Source organism: Miscanthus floridulus, chromosome 10 (assembly GCF_019320115.1).
Source record: "Miscanthus floridulus cultivar M001 chromosome 10, ASM1932011v1, whole genome shotgun sequence".
Lineage (NCBI taxonomy): Eukaryota > Viridiplantae > Streptophyta > Magnoliopsida > Poales > Poaceae > Miscanthus > Miscanthus floridulus.
Genome location: NC_089589.1, coordinates 74,646,953 through 74,662,534, shown reverse-complemented (window position 1 = coordinate 74,662,534; position 15,582 = coordinate 74,646,953). Strand labels below are relative to the sequence as shown.

Genomic DNA, 15,582 nt, shown 5'->3' with positions numbered 1-15,582 from the left:
GGATTAATGAAATAAATAGTTGGGTTTTGGTTATCTCCTGTTTTCTCTATCCTGTCTTTTTGGAGCACTCTGTACTCTTTGGCTTATATCTCTGATTTTGGATGATCAAAAATCATGAGAAAATTCTAGACAATAGTAGACTTCGATATTTTTCTGTGACCGCAATGTAGCACCCGATTTTAAGAACAAAACCAGATACACACCATATGTGAGCCTAGGAAATCAAATCTCACATATAGCTACAAATAGGGTAATATCAATAGACAATGCTCAATATATAACATACTTAGTATAAAGAATATAACCTTAGATAGCAAACAGCGGAAAGACAACTCCGATCTTTGGGTAAAGACTCCAATTCCATAGGGTCAACTGACTGGTTGATCACAAGCCTAATTCCTCCAAACTCTAGCACTCTGGTACCCATCCAGGATTTTTTCCAAAGATTTAAAAAGTAAAGCAAGCTTAAGTACATGTCGTACTCAACAAATATAATATGGGGTTCATGAGGCTCAAAAGGTTGACACTGGTTTAATTGCGATTAGCTTTTAATTATCACAATTTTAGCATAGGAGTAGCAACAAGTTTATCACAAGCCCATATAAACACATGATCAGGTAAACATGAATAATGAATAGCATTGTAACACCCAAAATTTCAGCCTTTTTGAAATAAGAAAGCTCGATTTAATTATGTTATTATGTGAACATTGAAATATAGGAAAGAAATATTTTTTTTGAAAATAAAATCAAATATAAGGTTAGTAACATGTTGATGCACTCATGCTGGAGCATTGTATTTCATATGTTGAGTGGTTTTTGATTTAAACTCAAAAGAATTCAAATCCAATTGAAAATACTTTTGAAAAACTCTAAAAATAAAAGAAAAAGGTTTCTTCATTTCTCTCCCCTATTCTTTTTCATTTCGGCCCATGGCCTTTCTCCAGCACCGCGCTGGCCCAGCTCCGCGCCAGCCTAGCCCCGCCGAGCCCAGCAACCACGCCGGCCTAGCTCCGCGCCAGCCCAGCCCCGCCGAGCCCAGCAATCGTGTCGGCCCACCTCCGTGCCAGCCCAGCACCAGCGGGCAACCGCCGCGCCTCCCCCTCCCTCTTCAGCGGCTGACATCCCGGCCCCGCTTGTCAGCTCCTCCCCCTTCCTCCCGCATGACCCGCAACCGCCCGCGCCTGGCGCAGCCACAACCGCCGCCCACGTCCTCGATCGTGGGAGCGTCGCCCGCTCCCCGGCCTCTTTTTAAGCGAAGCCGAGACCCTCCTTCGCGCTCGCTGTGCACGGAAGACACAACTGCCGAGGTCATCGGTTCCACCATCCGCCATCCGCATCAACCACCATCCTCGAGCCGCCTCTGTCCCCGTTTTGCACCGCGGTGAGAATCCCCGTGTTCCCCTCTTGTTTCTCGTGCCGCTACTTTCTTGTTTCATGGCTTCTAGCGCAATAGCCGCGTGCGCCGACGACCTCCGCCTTGCCGGCCATGGCCGCCACCTCGCCAGCCGTGTTCCCCGGCCGCGCTCAAGACCTTGGCAAGTTCCCCTTCACCCCGCAACTCCCCGGTGCTCTCGGATACGCAATCCGTGGCCCGTAGGCCCCTAACCGCGCTCGCCGGCGTGACCTCGCCATCGGCCATGGCTGAACAGCCGCCGGAGGCACTGTTCTAGTCGGCCACCCCTTCTTCTCTCTCCCCAGATCTATTTCTGGCCGTTCATTTCTAATCCGACGGCCACCAGTGGCCGATACCCCTTCGTGGGTCAAATTGCTAAAGAAGCCCCCTGATTTCGCGTAATAGAACCCACCATCCTTAGCGCATTTCCCCGAGTATGCATTCTCATTTTGAAAACGTAAAGTTCACTGCTTTAGTCTAAAATACGTTTTCAGTATTTACAGAAATGCCAGTTGTACTGTTTTGATTATAAAATCGTCGTTTTAGCTCCGAATTAATCCGTTCCAATTTCGTTAGCTTCATAAATTCATAATCTACGCATTAGTACCATTGTTAATCAAGTTTGTAACTTTTAAATTTTATGGTCAGATTTAATTAAATATATTGCTATAGGAAATCCCGTTTAAATCATAACTTTCGCATTTTAGCTCCGTTTTTCGTGAACTTCGCGTTGACGTGATCGTAGAGAGACATAGATTATTTTCATAAACATTTTATCTTATTTTCCATACTGTTGGTGTACTATTCTAATTATAGGAATATTTGCTTTGCATGAATGCCTTTGGAATGTTGTATGTTGCCGTGTTGGTCGCGTTCAGACGGTGAGGAGAACGTTGGAGACCAAGAGTTCTTCGACGACCAGCAGGACCAGCAAGAGTTTGTGAACCAAGGCAAGTATAGCATGGGCCTACCTTGATGTCCTATTCACTTTAATCATTTACTCATGTGCTGGTGCCATTTCTCTTTATTACTCTGATCTGAAGCTAAATGTATGAGAGTTTTTGCACTATTTAGACTATCTAAGCATATGACTAACTAGTTCCAGTTACTTTAATGTTAAGAAATATGAGCTGATTTATAACTCATGACTTGCAGGAACCATGACTGAAAAAGGTTTTTTCCAGTTACTGAAGCTTATTGTGGAACCATGACTTGCAGGAATTCTGAAGCTTAGCATGGAACCATGATGGGAGGAACTAGTAGTAGTGTGCTGTTATCATGTATCATATTTGTTTATGGGCAAATCATTCTTGGGATCCATCTTTTCTTTCTACTTGTGTTGCACGATGTGGTGCTTGATGTAACTCTGTATCTCATCGTATGTGATATTATGTGCTGCTGGATTGAGTTCTTATGCAATTGAAAATGAGCTGTTCGCTGTATGTGCTATAATAATGGGCCGTTTGTTGTATGAGGTGTAATAATTGGTTGAAGAAATAAATTTAAAATGGGCTGAAACCAGAATGTAAATGGGCTTAAAATAGATTGCAAATGGGCTAAAAACAAGCTAAAAAATAACCTAATTTTTATGTTGGGCTGTTAATAAATGGGCTTGGATGGTGATGTCATCACCCATGTCATCATCCATGTAAGCGGCCATGTAAGCATCTATAATGATGTGGCAATTTATCAGGTTATTTTTCGTCATAGAAAATGGGCTTGGGCTGGGCTAACTAGGTCTCGGGCTTTATCGTGACGATCTAAGACCGTCATCGATTCTGCTAATCCGTGATGGTTTTTGGTAAATTGTTATGGAGGTCAATACATGACGCTCAATCCATGACGATATGTGAAACCATCACAGATGTCGTATAGTGACGGTTTTTTGATGATCCGTGATGAAAATTTTTCATCATGGATTAACAGGTTTTCTTGTAGTGCTCCTTGCACTTCCATGTGGTAGAAATGTGGGTAAGGTCGCCTGGGATGTTAGTTGTTAGTATCTACTCATCCAAAATTGGAGCATGGATGTGTAAAGAATCTGAATGGGGAGATGATATTCTAGTATGCAAATTTTCAGGAACTGTGTTTCTTAATGGTTTTATGCACATGCTGGAGGTGTCCCACATAGTTACTATTGATATGGAGGAAAAGACATGGAGTAAAATTCTTATGCCATCAGGTCCTGCAATGTCCATCCATGGAGATTAGGGTCAGTTGTATCTATGTATTGCTGATATTTTCAATACGTCTGACCTTTTAATCTTGATTCTTGAAGACTATGGTACTAATAAATGGACATTTAACCATACGGTGAACACGTTGTAGTTATTTGGATTGAACAATATTGGACTCGTTCTGAAGCTACCAATGCAGACTATATAGTGATTGCAGTTCACCTAGAATAGAATTTGATTTTCCTTGTTGGGGAGGATAGAATACCGATGGCATATGACATGAGCCGCAGAAAAGTTCATGTCCTCCCTGTCCAGATCGTCCGCTATCCTAAAAGTACCTAGAGTATTTATTTGAACGGACCTCACTATCTGCCTTACGTTCCCTAGTTCATGGGGTCATTAGCAGAGCAGTAAAGGTGCATATGATATTTTGTTGTTAGGACATGTCTTTGTGTTGTTTTGAGTCTATATATAGTCCAATTTTGGCTTGGTAACTAAACTAATGGTATATTGAATATTATTAATTCTGTTGCTTTGCATTGTGCAGGTTTTGGAGTCTCAGTGCTTTTAAACAATTTTTCTGCAACGGCTATGGGACGAAGATGAGGGGTTCCATGCTGCATTGGCTGCCAAGCTGATCAAGAAGTGCCAATCTGAAGGAGCGGAGCACATCTACCTTACGTAAGTATGTAGGGAGCAGAACCTTTATTATGCTATCTATGGGCCGTTAGTTATTTTATCATCACCGCTGTACCACTCGCCTTTGGTGAAGCAGACGGCCATCACCACCGCTATTCGTCTGATGCGGCAGGGGTCAATAGTGCATCACCGTCGAATCGTTTATTAACCTAACACCGACTAAAGGATTATCATGGGCGGATCATACTGCAACACGACGGTGACCATGCCCTATGACCAGACGGTTCATACGTTGAAGCGACGGTGATGTTCGCCTCGACACAAGCGGGTCACACTCCAATGTGACGGAATAAGGATCTGATCACGGACGGATCATAAGCCATGCGGCGGTGTTAGTGCATACCCACACATGCGGGTCGTGTTTCAATGCGATGGAAGTAAGAACCTTATCATGGACGGATGATAAGCCAATACGGCGGTGTAGTGTACACCCCAGTCAGTCTCAGATACTGACGGTGATGGCTATGAGTATCACTGCCGACAGCTTACTGCCGAGGCCGAAATTGGACTGCGATGTGGGTTACGACGCGGCTGTGAAAAGGTGCGAGTATAGTAGTGTTGAGTCTGTTTTGTTGGAGCTGACATATCACAGACGTGCTTCATCTTGACAAGTCTCTAATCTCACATCAAAGACATGCATTGTTGATCCGTCTCTGATGTAATTACTTCTTTGTGCATTCTGGAATAGTGTTTATGAAGATTAGGGGGTCATTTATGTTATTTTACATAATGGTAATGGTGCATAATTTAGAAAAAAAATGAGGGTGTTACTTAAGATTATTTTCATAATGGCAGAGTTCTTTTTTTAGAAACAAAAACAGATCTCATATCTATTATCTATTATTCTCAATGGCAATTAGAGTGTTTCAAATAAATGACCCTAGATTTCTATTTTTAAGAGAAATTATATGATTTATTATCATCTTTGCAAGCAAGTCTTCAGATTAATGTGGAGGGACCTCCAGTTAGCAATAATAGATGCTCATGGTGAAATTCATTTGGGTCGTTACACCGAACGAATACTATTTCTGTACACTGTAATAGTATTTGTGAAGGTAGGGGCTGGGTAGTTGAACGAGAGTATGGCGCATCACTGAAATGCAGTCAAGTACATCTGCATCGGTACGTCAGATGTGACTTTCCCAGGAGTTTCGTGTTCAGAATTTCCACTGGTCCACACGCTTACTAGATTGCTCTGATCGCCCGCGTACCCACTGGCTCTACGACTTATATATTTTGTCGTTCACACGGCTTTTTGTAGTTCACTTGGATCACACACTTAACAATCACACTATATGTAGCAGTACATTAGATCCTAGCAAAACAAAACCATAGCAAGGTCCACCGTGCTCTCACTCAAGAACGATGAAGGTAATCAAGGAGCTAGTTGCTCCGGCAGCCGTTGGCGAACTCGTGAGCAGGCTAATCTCCTTCCTTATCTCCCGATACGCCAAGCAGACATGTAGGAAGGAGGAGATGTTTCTTCAGCTTGAGCTTGTTGCTCTGAAGATCCACGCCCTAGTGGACGAAGCGGAGCGGCGGCACCTCACCCACAACCGGAGGCTGCTCCTGTGGCTCAGCAAGCTCATGGAGGGCATGTACCGTGCATACTATGTGCTCGACCATCGTCATGACGGTTCCTTGCTGGTGAGCAGCTCCTGGTCATTCTCCTTGTCTCGTTCATCTCGGCCTGCCAAGCGACTTTGCACTTCCAATGCTCCTCAACCCATCTGTGCAGCCGATGCCAATGGAGTCGTCGAGGAATTGAGTGCCACGCTCCGAAGATTGGAAGAGTGTGCAGAAGGGATGAAGGAATTCATTCTACTTCTTGCATGCTGCCCTATTATACCCCGGCGGCCTGCTGTCTCTAGCTTTCAATCTGACGACAGACACATGTTTGGCCGTCTTGTTGAGCGGGAGCAGATAATCAGCTTTCTGCTGCAGCCTGAAACTGAGAGCAGCAGCTTGGGCGTTCTACCGCTTGTCGGTGGCCCGGAGGTCGGCAAGGGCACCATCGTCAAGCATGTCTGCAGCGACGATAGGGTGCGCCGTCATTTCGCCATGATCCTGTACTCCTATGGGTCTCTTCTTGGTGACAACTCTGCTGAAGATGTACTGGGCACACTGCGAACTGGTGGCCACGTCCTTCACGAGACGTCACCTGTCGTCGTCTCAGGAAGGCATGGGAGCAGGCATCTCCTTGTGATTAAAAACACATACGAAGTAGTGATCAACGAGGCAGCATGGGCCTCGCTCTGTGCGTCTCTGAGATCCACCGCGCCGGGGACCAAGGTCCAAGGTCATAGTCGTCAGCGAGAACGACGGCGTCGCGGACCTCGGCACCACAGCCGCCATGCGAGTGAAGCCACTGCCGCGGGAGGAGTTCTGGTACTTCTTCAGGTCACTCTCCTTCGGTGTCAGCGATCCCGGGGGGCACCCAGAGCTCGCGGTGCTGGGCCAGACAGATTGCCGCGGCGCTTGACGGGTCATTCTTCGGCGCCAAGGTCCTCAGCAGCCTACTCAGGACGAACCTCAATGCGCAATTCTGGGGCGCTGTGCTCGGCGTCGTGCGCAGATTCGTCGCGGAGCTGCGTGGTGACGAGGATCACTTCTCGAAGCTTGGTGTCGCCAAGATAGCACTGGAGATACTCCCTGTGCCACTGAGGCTCAAGAGCGCCGGTAAGACGACCGGAGTGGCCACCTCAGAGGCCGCCGAGACTGAGCTGCCGGGAATGACTGTCCAGGAACTAGCGCGTTCAGCCACAGCTGTGCCAAGAGAGGAGGTGCGAATTGTGCTGTGGGAATCTGCGTGCCCACCTAACTATCGCTACACTGTCGTCTGCGAGAAGGTAGAAACACATGGTCCACATGCAAACATCGAGCGGAAGAGGCATGCCAGGCAGCCGTAGATGATATTCAACAATGTAATAGATAGCTGTGAGTGTTGCAAGCAGTTGCTACATAATTTGTCTTTCGTCTTTTTTGTGACATTTTCGACCAGAGAATAATGTATATGTGCAGTTTCCCGGTGCTTACCATGCACCATTGTTGGAATTCGGCTGCTTTCAATTCAGAATTTCGTGGTCCTTACAAGGCGCGTAGGTAACACAAGTCCGTAGCTAACTTCCGATCCATTTCTCTTTGGGAGTCTACCACAAAGTCAACAATCAACGCACGTTTGTTTCTTATTGGAGACAACTCCCCTCTGTGCATGTGCACAGGAGCATGGATCGGAACAGATTATCTATTTATCAACACTCACTGACGAGTGGCACATGTTGACGGAGGTCTCGACTCCATAGATTTCTTTTGGTACAGCTTCGCTTTACTGGTGGAACAACTCATTTTGGCTTTAGCTTTACCATCAGCTCTACAGAAGGAATCGAAACTGATTTGGTAAAGCCGCTTGACACCATAATGTCCCTTTTTTTCTTTGTTATTTTTCTCCTCTGCTATTTCTCCTCTTTTTTATATCCGCTCTTTTTCTTTTTCAGAAAATGAATTAAGCTTAGAAAATTCATAGGAAATTCATTCGACCTCAAAAAAAATGAAACTAGTATCTAAATTTTTCTAAAAATAAGCTCTACGTAATAGATTTGTGTTTGAGTGCTTTTGAATCTTTTGGATTTCTATTGCTTCTTTCTGACTATCTATAGGAGGCGTTTAATGTAGTTATATGTCTCGTTTGGCAGCTCTAGAGGAGCAGCAGCTTGAGGAGGAGGACTACGAGTACAAGGAGGAGCTCAGAGATGACCAGGCTGCAGGTGCCATGTCCAACCTAACCTCGCAGAATCCTATTAGACATGCAATTATATAGATGCTAGTGCTTTACTTTCTGTAAATGATCTATGATAGGTTGCATGATAGTATTGCTTGAAGCCTATACCTTAACGCAATCTTACTCCTGCACACCCACTGTAAGGCTAGATGCTCGCTGTTACTTACTACTGGCTTCTACTTTGCATTATATTTGTGATGTGATGCTTGGTGGAGGAATGTTTATGAGTGGCTAAGGCACTTGGTGCCACTAAAATGGGGAGATCTTGGCGTGTGTCTTGGGTGTGTAGTGAGGGTCGAGTCGACCAACAATGAGTCCTAGGGACGAGTCTTGCCGGGAGGGTTGAAAGCATCTAGGCCCCTAGTTGGGTTTCGGTGATCAATGACAATACAAGATTACTATGACTAACGTGTGATTTGCAGAGGCAATTGAGTTAGGTCATGGTAATGGAGATCGATTGGGCAATCGAGGTTGTCATGCCCCTACAATGGAAATCGTTTCGGTTTTTAAAGGATGGACGACAAGGTTAAGGATGACTAGTTCTAAGTGTCGATTGGAGTTGGAGTGACACTTAGAGTAGTTTAGGACTTTGTTTTTTCCTTTGGTCGTACTATAAAGGGGGGAATGGACGGGTAGCTTGACCTAGATGAGTCTAGTGAGTTAGGTGTGGTGCACACTTGTTAAAACTAGCACTAGGTAGCTCCTCAATATGCCTAAGATCCATTGGAGCAAACTTTATTCACATATGTTCGAGAATTGGAAGTGAATGGAGGATCAAATGCTGACCGGACGCTGGCTTCGGTGTGACCGGACGCTGGCCGCAGGGTCCGGTCAGTTCATTTGACCGAGGTGAACAAGTCCGGAGTGACCGGACGCTGGAGAGGTCAAGTGACCGGACGCTGATGGGCAGCATCCGGTCGACTCCAGTAAGGTTCCAAAGATGAGAATCAGGGACCGGACGCGTCCGGTCAGTACTGACCGGACCCTGACAGCGTCCGGTCGAGTACAGTAAGGGTCCAGTGAGGGTTTTATGCGACCGGACGCGTCCGGTCAGTGCTGACCGGACTCTGCCAGCGTCCGGTCATCACTTATACACTGGTCCGCGGGTTGAACTGACCGGAGCGTCCGGTCACCCCGCAGAAGCTCATAACGGTTCGTTTTTCAGGCTGTTTTATAAATAGAAGCTCCACTCGTGTGTGGAGTCACTTTTTGCTCATTCCAACAGCTGAGAAACACATTTGTGAGTGCCAAGAAGAGCAAGGTCCTAGTGAGGTGATTGAGATTCATGAATCTAAGAGAGTAGCCTCATTAGTGAATCAAGAGTAGACAAGTGTGCATCCATCTTCTCATTAGGCTTTGCGTGGTCAAGTGAGAGTTCGTGCTTGTTACTCTTGGTGATCGCCATCACCTAGACGGCTTGGTGGTGATTGGGAGCTTGGTGATCACCCGGCGGAGCTTGTGGGTGACCCAACTCAAGTTGTGAGCGGCTTTGGGTGATTCACCGCAACGGAGTGTCGAAGAATCAACCCGTAGAGAGCACTTGATCCTTGCACGGATCAAGGGGGAGCTACACCCTTGCGCGGGTGCTCCAACGAGGACTAGTGGGGAGTGGCGACTCTCCGATACCTCGGCAAAACATCGCCGCGTTCCTCTCTCTCTCTCTCTATTTACTTTGAGCAATTACTTTGAGCATTTACTTTATGCAATTCAATACTTGTCTTTACATTCATAGAATTGCCATGCTAGAGTAAGTTTGGAACATAGGTTGTTAGTCTGTTGTGCGTTAGTTTATTAGAAACACTTTTCTAGGCACAAGGGGTTAATTGGGCTAACCGTAGGATTTGATTATTGCAAGAAAATTTAGAATTAGCCCAATTCACCCCCCCCCCCTCTTGGGCATCTTGATCCTTTCAATTGGTATCAAAGCCTTATGCTCACGTTTTTAAGCTTAACCGCTTAGAGCAAGATGTCTCACGGGGATGGACCTCCTCCTATCTTTGAGGGAGATGACTTTCCATATTGGAAAATCCGCATGGAGGCGTACTTAGAGGCTCTAGACGTTGGTATTCTTAGAGCCGCCTCACAAGGCTTCCCAAAACCTCGGGATGCTACTAACCTACAAGGCGATGAGGTTAATTATGAAAAATGGAATGCAAAGGCTCGCAACACCATCTTTAGAGGCCTTTGCAAAGACGTGTTCAACCGCGTAAGGAACCACAAAGACGCCCATGCACTATGGTCGGATGTTTGTGCGCTCCATGAGGGAACCAAGAGTGAGCATGAGGAACGCTACCATCTTGTGATCAAAAAGCTAAATTCATTTGAAATGCTTCCCAAAGAAAGTGCTAATGAAATGTATTCTCGTTTAAATGTTCTTGTAGAGGAAGTTAATGGGCTTGGACTTACTCAAATGTCACCATCTGACGTTGTGAGAAAGATCTTGAGTATCCTTCCCATTGACAAATATGGGCACATTGTGACCGTGCTACATCAAGGTGATCTTTCCGCCGCTACACCGACACAAATCTTGGGAAAGATCAATGCTCATGAGATGTACATGCACATCACTCCACAAGATGGCTCATCCTCTACAAAGAAGAAAGAGAAGGACTTAGCATTCAAAGCTAGCCAAGATAAGGGCAAAGCAAGACTTGAGTATGAGAGCTCAAGTGATGAAGAAGATGATGAAGAAAGTCTTGCTCTCATGGTGAAGAAGACCGCCAAGATGCTAAAGAAGCTAAACAAGAGTGGCATCAAGTTTGATGGCAAGAAGAAGAAGTTCTTCACTAGCTCAAGAAGAAAGCCAATCTCCGAGATGGATTGTTACAATTGTGGCGAACTTGGCCATCTAGCTCATCAATGCACAAAGCCCAAGAAAGACAAGTTCAAGAACAAGAACAAGGGTAAGAAAGATGACTCAAGTAATGAAGATGAAGATGAGAAGAAAAAGAACAAGCCATACAAGAAGAGAGATGGCAAAAAGAGGGACTTCTACAAGAAGAAGAAGAGTGGAAAGGCCTACATTGTCGGTGATTGGCTCACGGACATTGATTCATCAAGTGGATCATCCGATGATGATAGTGACAATGAGAAGGTGGCCGCCATTGCTATTGATCTTGCATCTTCACCACCACCATCGCCATCATCCTCTACACACCTATGCCTTATGGCCAAGGGTGATCGCAAGGTAACTAAGAATGATGATAGTAGTGATGATGAGCAAGCTAGTGATGATGATAGCGATAGCGATGATGATGATTCACCTACATATGATGATCTTGTCAAAATACTAAGAAAATACACTAAGATCATTAGAAAGAGTAGAGCTACAAATGAAAAGCTTGATGCTAAAAATGATTCACTCTTAGCTAAGTGCGATACATTGGAAAAGGCTAATGATGAACTTAGACAAACTAATGATGCTATATCATCCAAACTCAAGGAGCTCAAATCTTCTAAGAAAGAGCTTAAAGATAAACATGATAAACTTGAGTGGGTGCACAATGAGCTCATCACTAGCCACAACAAGCTAAAAGATGAATATACAACTCTTAAGATCAATCATGATACACTTGTTATTGCTCAAGAATTTTTACCAAATGAGCCACATGATGCTACTAACCATGTTGTTAACATTGATATAGCTACATCATGTGATGATTTGATTGATGAGAGCATTGAGCAAGGATCTAGTAGCAAAGGCAAGCAAGTGGTTGAGTGCAATGACTATGATGAGTGTGTCAAGCTCAAGAATGCAAATGAGAAGCTCATGAAAGATCTTGAAGAGATGAAGAGCAACAACACCATTGTGCTAGAAACTCTTGATCATGATGAAGAGTTGATCCTTGAGAATAAGAAGCTAAAAGAAGAAAACAAGAAGCTCAAGGAAGAGAAGAAAGATGATGCTCTAAAGGAAGAAAACAAGAAGCTCAAGTTGGAGAAAGAGCATCTCAAGATTGGATTGAGCAAGTTTGCAAGAGGCAAGCATCTCCAAAGTGAGCTACTTATGAACACCGTCATGAAGATGGATAGAAGTGGCATTGGATATGTGGCACATGTAGAAAAAGAAGAAGGCTCAAGTTCAACAACAACAATCAAAGCCAAAGCCAAAGCCAAAGAGATGCTTTGAGTGTGGACAAGAAGACCACTTTGCTCATGAGTGTCAAACTCCACCACCACAACCTTTGCCCAAGCATGCTAGACCCTTTGCTTTCAATGTTCACTACATACTTAGAAAGGATACTAGTGGAAAGATGAAAGTCATGTTCTTAGGTCTCCCCAACAAGAATAGGCCTAAGAAGATTTGGGTGGCTAAGTCACTTGTTGAGAAGGTGAAGGGCCCTCAATAAGTTTGGATTCCTAAAGCTTGAATCTCTTGTGTGTAGGTGAACTACAAGACCGGTGGAAGTCATTGGGTTATTGATAGTGGTTGCACTCAACATATGACCGGTGATCCTCGTATGTTCACCTCACTACATGAAGAGGTAGATGGACAAGAGAAAATAACATTTGAAGATAACTCAAAGGGCAAGGTTAAAGGATTGGGCAAAGTGGCAATATCAAATGATCATTCCATCTCCAATGTGCTCTATGTTGCTTCATTGAGCTTCAACTTGCTATCCGTTGGACAATTGTGTGATCTTGGCTTCCAATGCTTGTTCACCGAGAAGGAGGTTGTTGTATCCAAGGTAGATGACACTCAAGTGATATTCAATGGATTTAGATACAACAACCTATATCTAGTGGACTTCACCTCTGAAAATGCAAATTTGAAGACTTGCCTATTCACCAAAACAATACTTGGGTGGCTATGGCATAGAAGACTTGCTCATGTTGGGATGAGCTCACTCAAGAAGCTTATGAAGAATGATTTGGTGAGAGGGTTGAAGGATGTGAAGTTTGAGAAGGACAAGCTTTGTAGTGCATGTCAAGCCGGCAAGCAAGTTGCAAATACTCATCCAACCAAAGCTTTCATGTCAACCACAAGAGTGCTAGAGCTCCTACACATGGATTTATTTGGACCAACAACATACAAGAGTTTGGGAGAGAATCTCTATTGTCTTGTGATTGTTGATGACTATTCAAGGTATACATGGGTATTCTTTCTTCATGACAAATCCGAAGTTACATCTTGCTTCAAGAAGTTTGCCAAGAGAGCTCAAAATGAATTTGAAGTGAAGCTCAAGAAGATAAGAAGTGACAATAGCAAAGAATTTGACAACACAAACATTGAAGCCTATTGTGATGAAGTTGGGATCAAGCATGAAGTCTCCGCAACTTATACTCCTCAACAAAATGGTGTAGTTGAGAGGAAGAACCGGACTTTGATCACCCTTGCAAGGACAATGCTAGATGAGTACAACACCCCCGAAGCTCTATGGGCGGAAGCGATCAACACCGCATGCTATGCATCAAACCGCCTATTCCTTCAAAAGTTCCTTGGCAAGACACCTTATGAGTTGCTCAATGGGAAGAAGCCGGACGTCTCCTTCTTTAGGGTGTTTGGTTGCAAATGCTACATCTACAAGAAGCGGCAACACCTAGGGAAGTTCCAAAGACATTGTGATATTGGTTTTCTTGTTGGTTACTCATCAAAGTCCAAAGCATATAGAGTATTTAATTATGCCACCGGCTTGGTTGAAGAAACATATGATGTGGAATTTGATGAATCTAACGGCTCCCAAGGAGCACATGAGAATCTTGATGATGTAGGTGATGAACCATTGAGGGAAGCTATGAAGAACATTCCGGTGGGAGACATCAAGCCTAAAGATGATGAAGATGATGTACAAGTCATTGATCAACCTTCTTCATCAAGTGTGCCACAAGATGATGAAAAAGATGGGAGAGTAGAAAATGAAGATACTCATGTCTCCCATGATCAAATGGTGGTACAAGCACAAGATGTTGATGCTCCACAACCTCCTCCTCAAGTGGTTAATAGAAGAAATACACCCCTACTACAAGATCATCCACAAGATCTCATCATAGGGAGTCCATCAAAGGGAGTGATGACTAGATCTCAAAAACTTGCTTCATTTATTGCTTATCACTCTTTTGTCTCTTGCTATGAGCCTACCAAGGTAGAAGAAGCGCTCAAAGATCCGGATTGGATCAATGCCATGCATGAAGAGTTGAACAACTTCAGTCGCAATGAAGTTTGGACTCTTGAAGAGCGACCAAAAGGTGCAAGAGTCATTGGAACAAAGTGGGTGTTCCGCAACAAGCAAGATGATCAAGGTGTTGTTGTGAGGAACAAGGCAAGACTAGTTGCAAAGGGGTTCTCTCAAGTTGAAGGTTTGGATTTTGAAGAGACCTTTGCACCAGTTGCAAGATTAGAAGCCATTCGTATCCTACTTGCATATGCATCACATCATGAAATGAAACTATATCAAATGGATGTGAAAAGTGCATTTTTAAATGGCTTTATGAATGAACTAGTCTATGTTGATCAACCTCCAGGGTTTGAAGACCCTAGATATCCTAATCATGTTTATAGGTTGTCCAAGGCACTATATGGGCTTAAGCAAGCCCCAAGAGCTTGGTATGAGCGCCTTCGGGACTTCCTCATTGAGAAGGGCTTCACCATTGGGAAGGTCAACACCACTCTATTCACCAAGAAGCTTGATGGGCATATCTTCATTTGTCAAGTATATGTTGATGATATCATCTTTGGATCATCAAATGAAGACTCATGTAAAGAATTTGGTGAATTGATGTCGAAGGAGTTCGAGATGTCCATGATTGGTGAGCTTACATTCTTTCTTGGTTTTCAAGTCAAGCAAATGAAAGAAGGCATCTTCATCTCTCAAGAGAAATACACTAAAGATCTTCTCAAGAGATTCAAGATGGATGAATATAAGCCAATTAGACCCCAATGCCTACTAATGGACATCTCGACCTAGATGAGGGAGGTAACCCGGTTGATCATACTCTCTACCGTTCTATGATTGGTAGCTTGTTGTATTTAACCGCATCTATGCCCGACATCATGTTTAGTGTGTGTATGTGTGCTAGATTTCAAGCTAGTCCTAAGGAAACACATTTAATTACCGTAAAAAGAATCCTTAGGTATCTTAAGCACACACCAAGCATTGGCCTTTGGTATCCCAAAGGAGCTATATTTGAATTAGTTGGCTATTCCGATTCGGACTATGTCGGTTGCAAAGTTGATAGAAAGAGCACATCCGGAGGGTGCCATTTGCTTGGTAGATCACTTGTGTCTTGGTCCTTCAAGAAACAAAATAGTGTGGCTTTGTCCACCGCCGAAGCGGAATATATTGCCGCAGGTGCTTGTTGTGCACAAATATTATACATGAAACAAACTTTGCTAGACTACGGTGTAGTTCTAGAAAAGGTACCTCTTTTGTGCGACAATGAAAGTGCGGTAAAACTTGCAAATAATCCGGTTCAACACTCTCGCACCAAGCACATAGATATCCGCCATCACTTTCTAAGAGATCATGTTGCTAAAAATAATATATCACTAGAAGGTGTAAGAACCGAAGATCAATTAGCGGATATCTTCACTAA

General features: G+C 44.1%; 1 pseudogene; it reads left to right on the top strand.

The window, feature by feature from the left end:
• Positions 1-5,616: 5,616 nt before the first annotated feature.
• Positions 5,617-7,316, top strand: LOC136484898 (disease resistance protein RGA2-like; annotated as a pseudogene).
• The last annotated feature ends 8,266 nt before the right edge of the window (positions 7,317-15,582 follow it).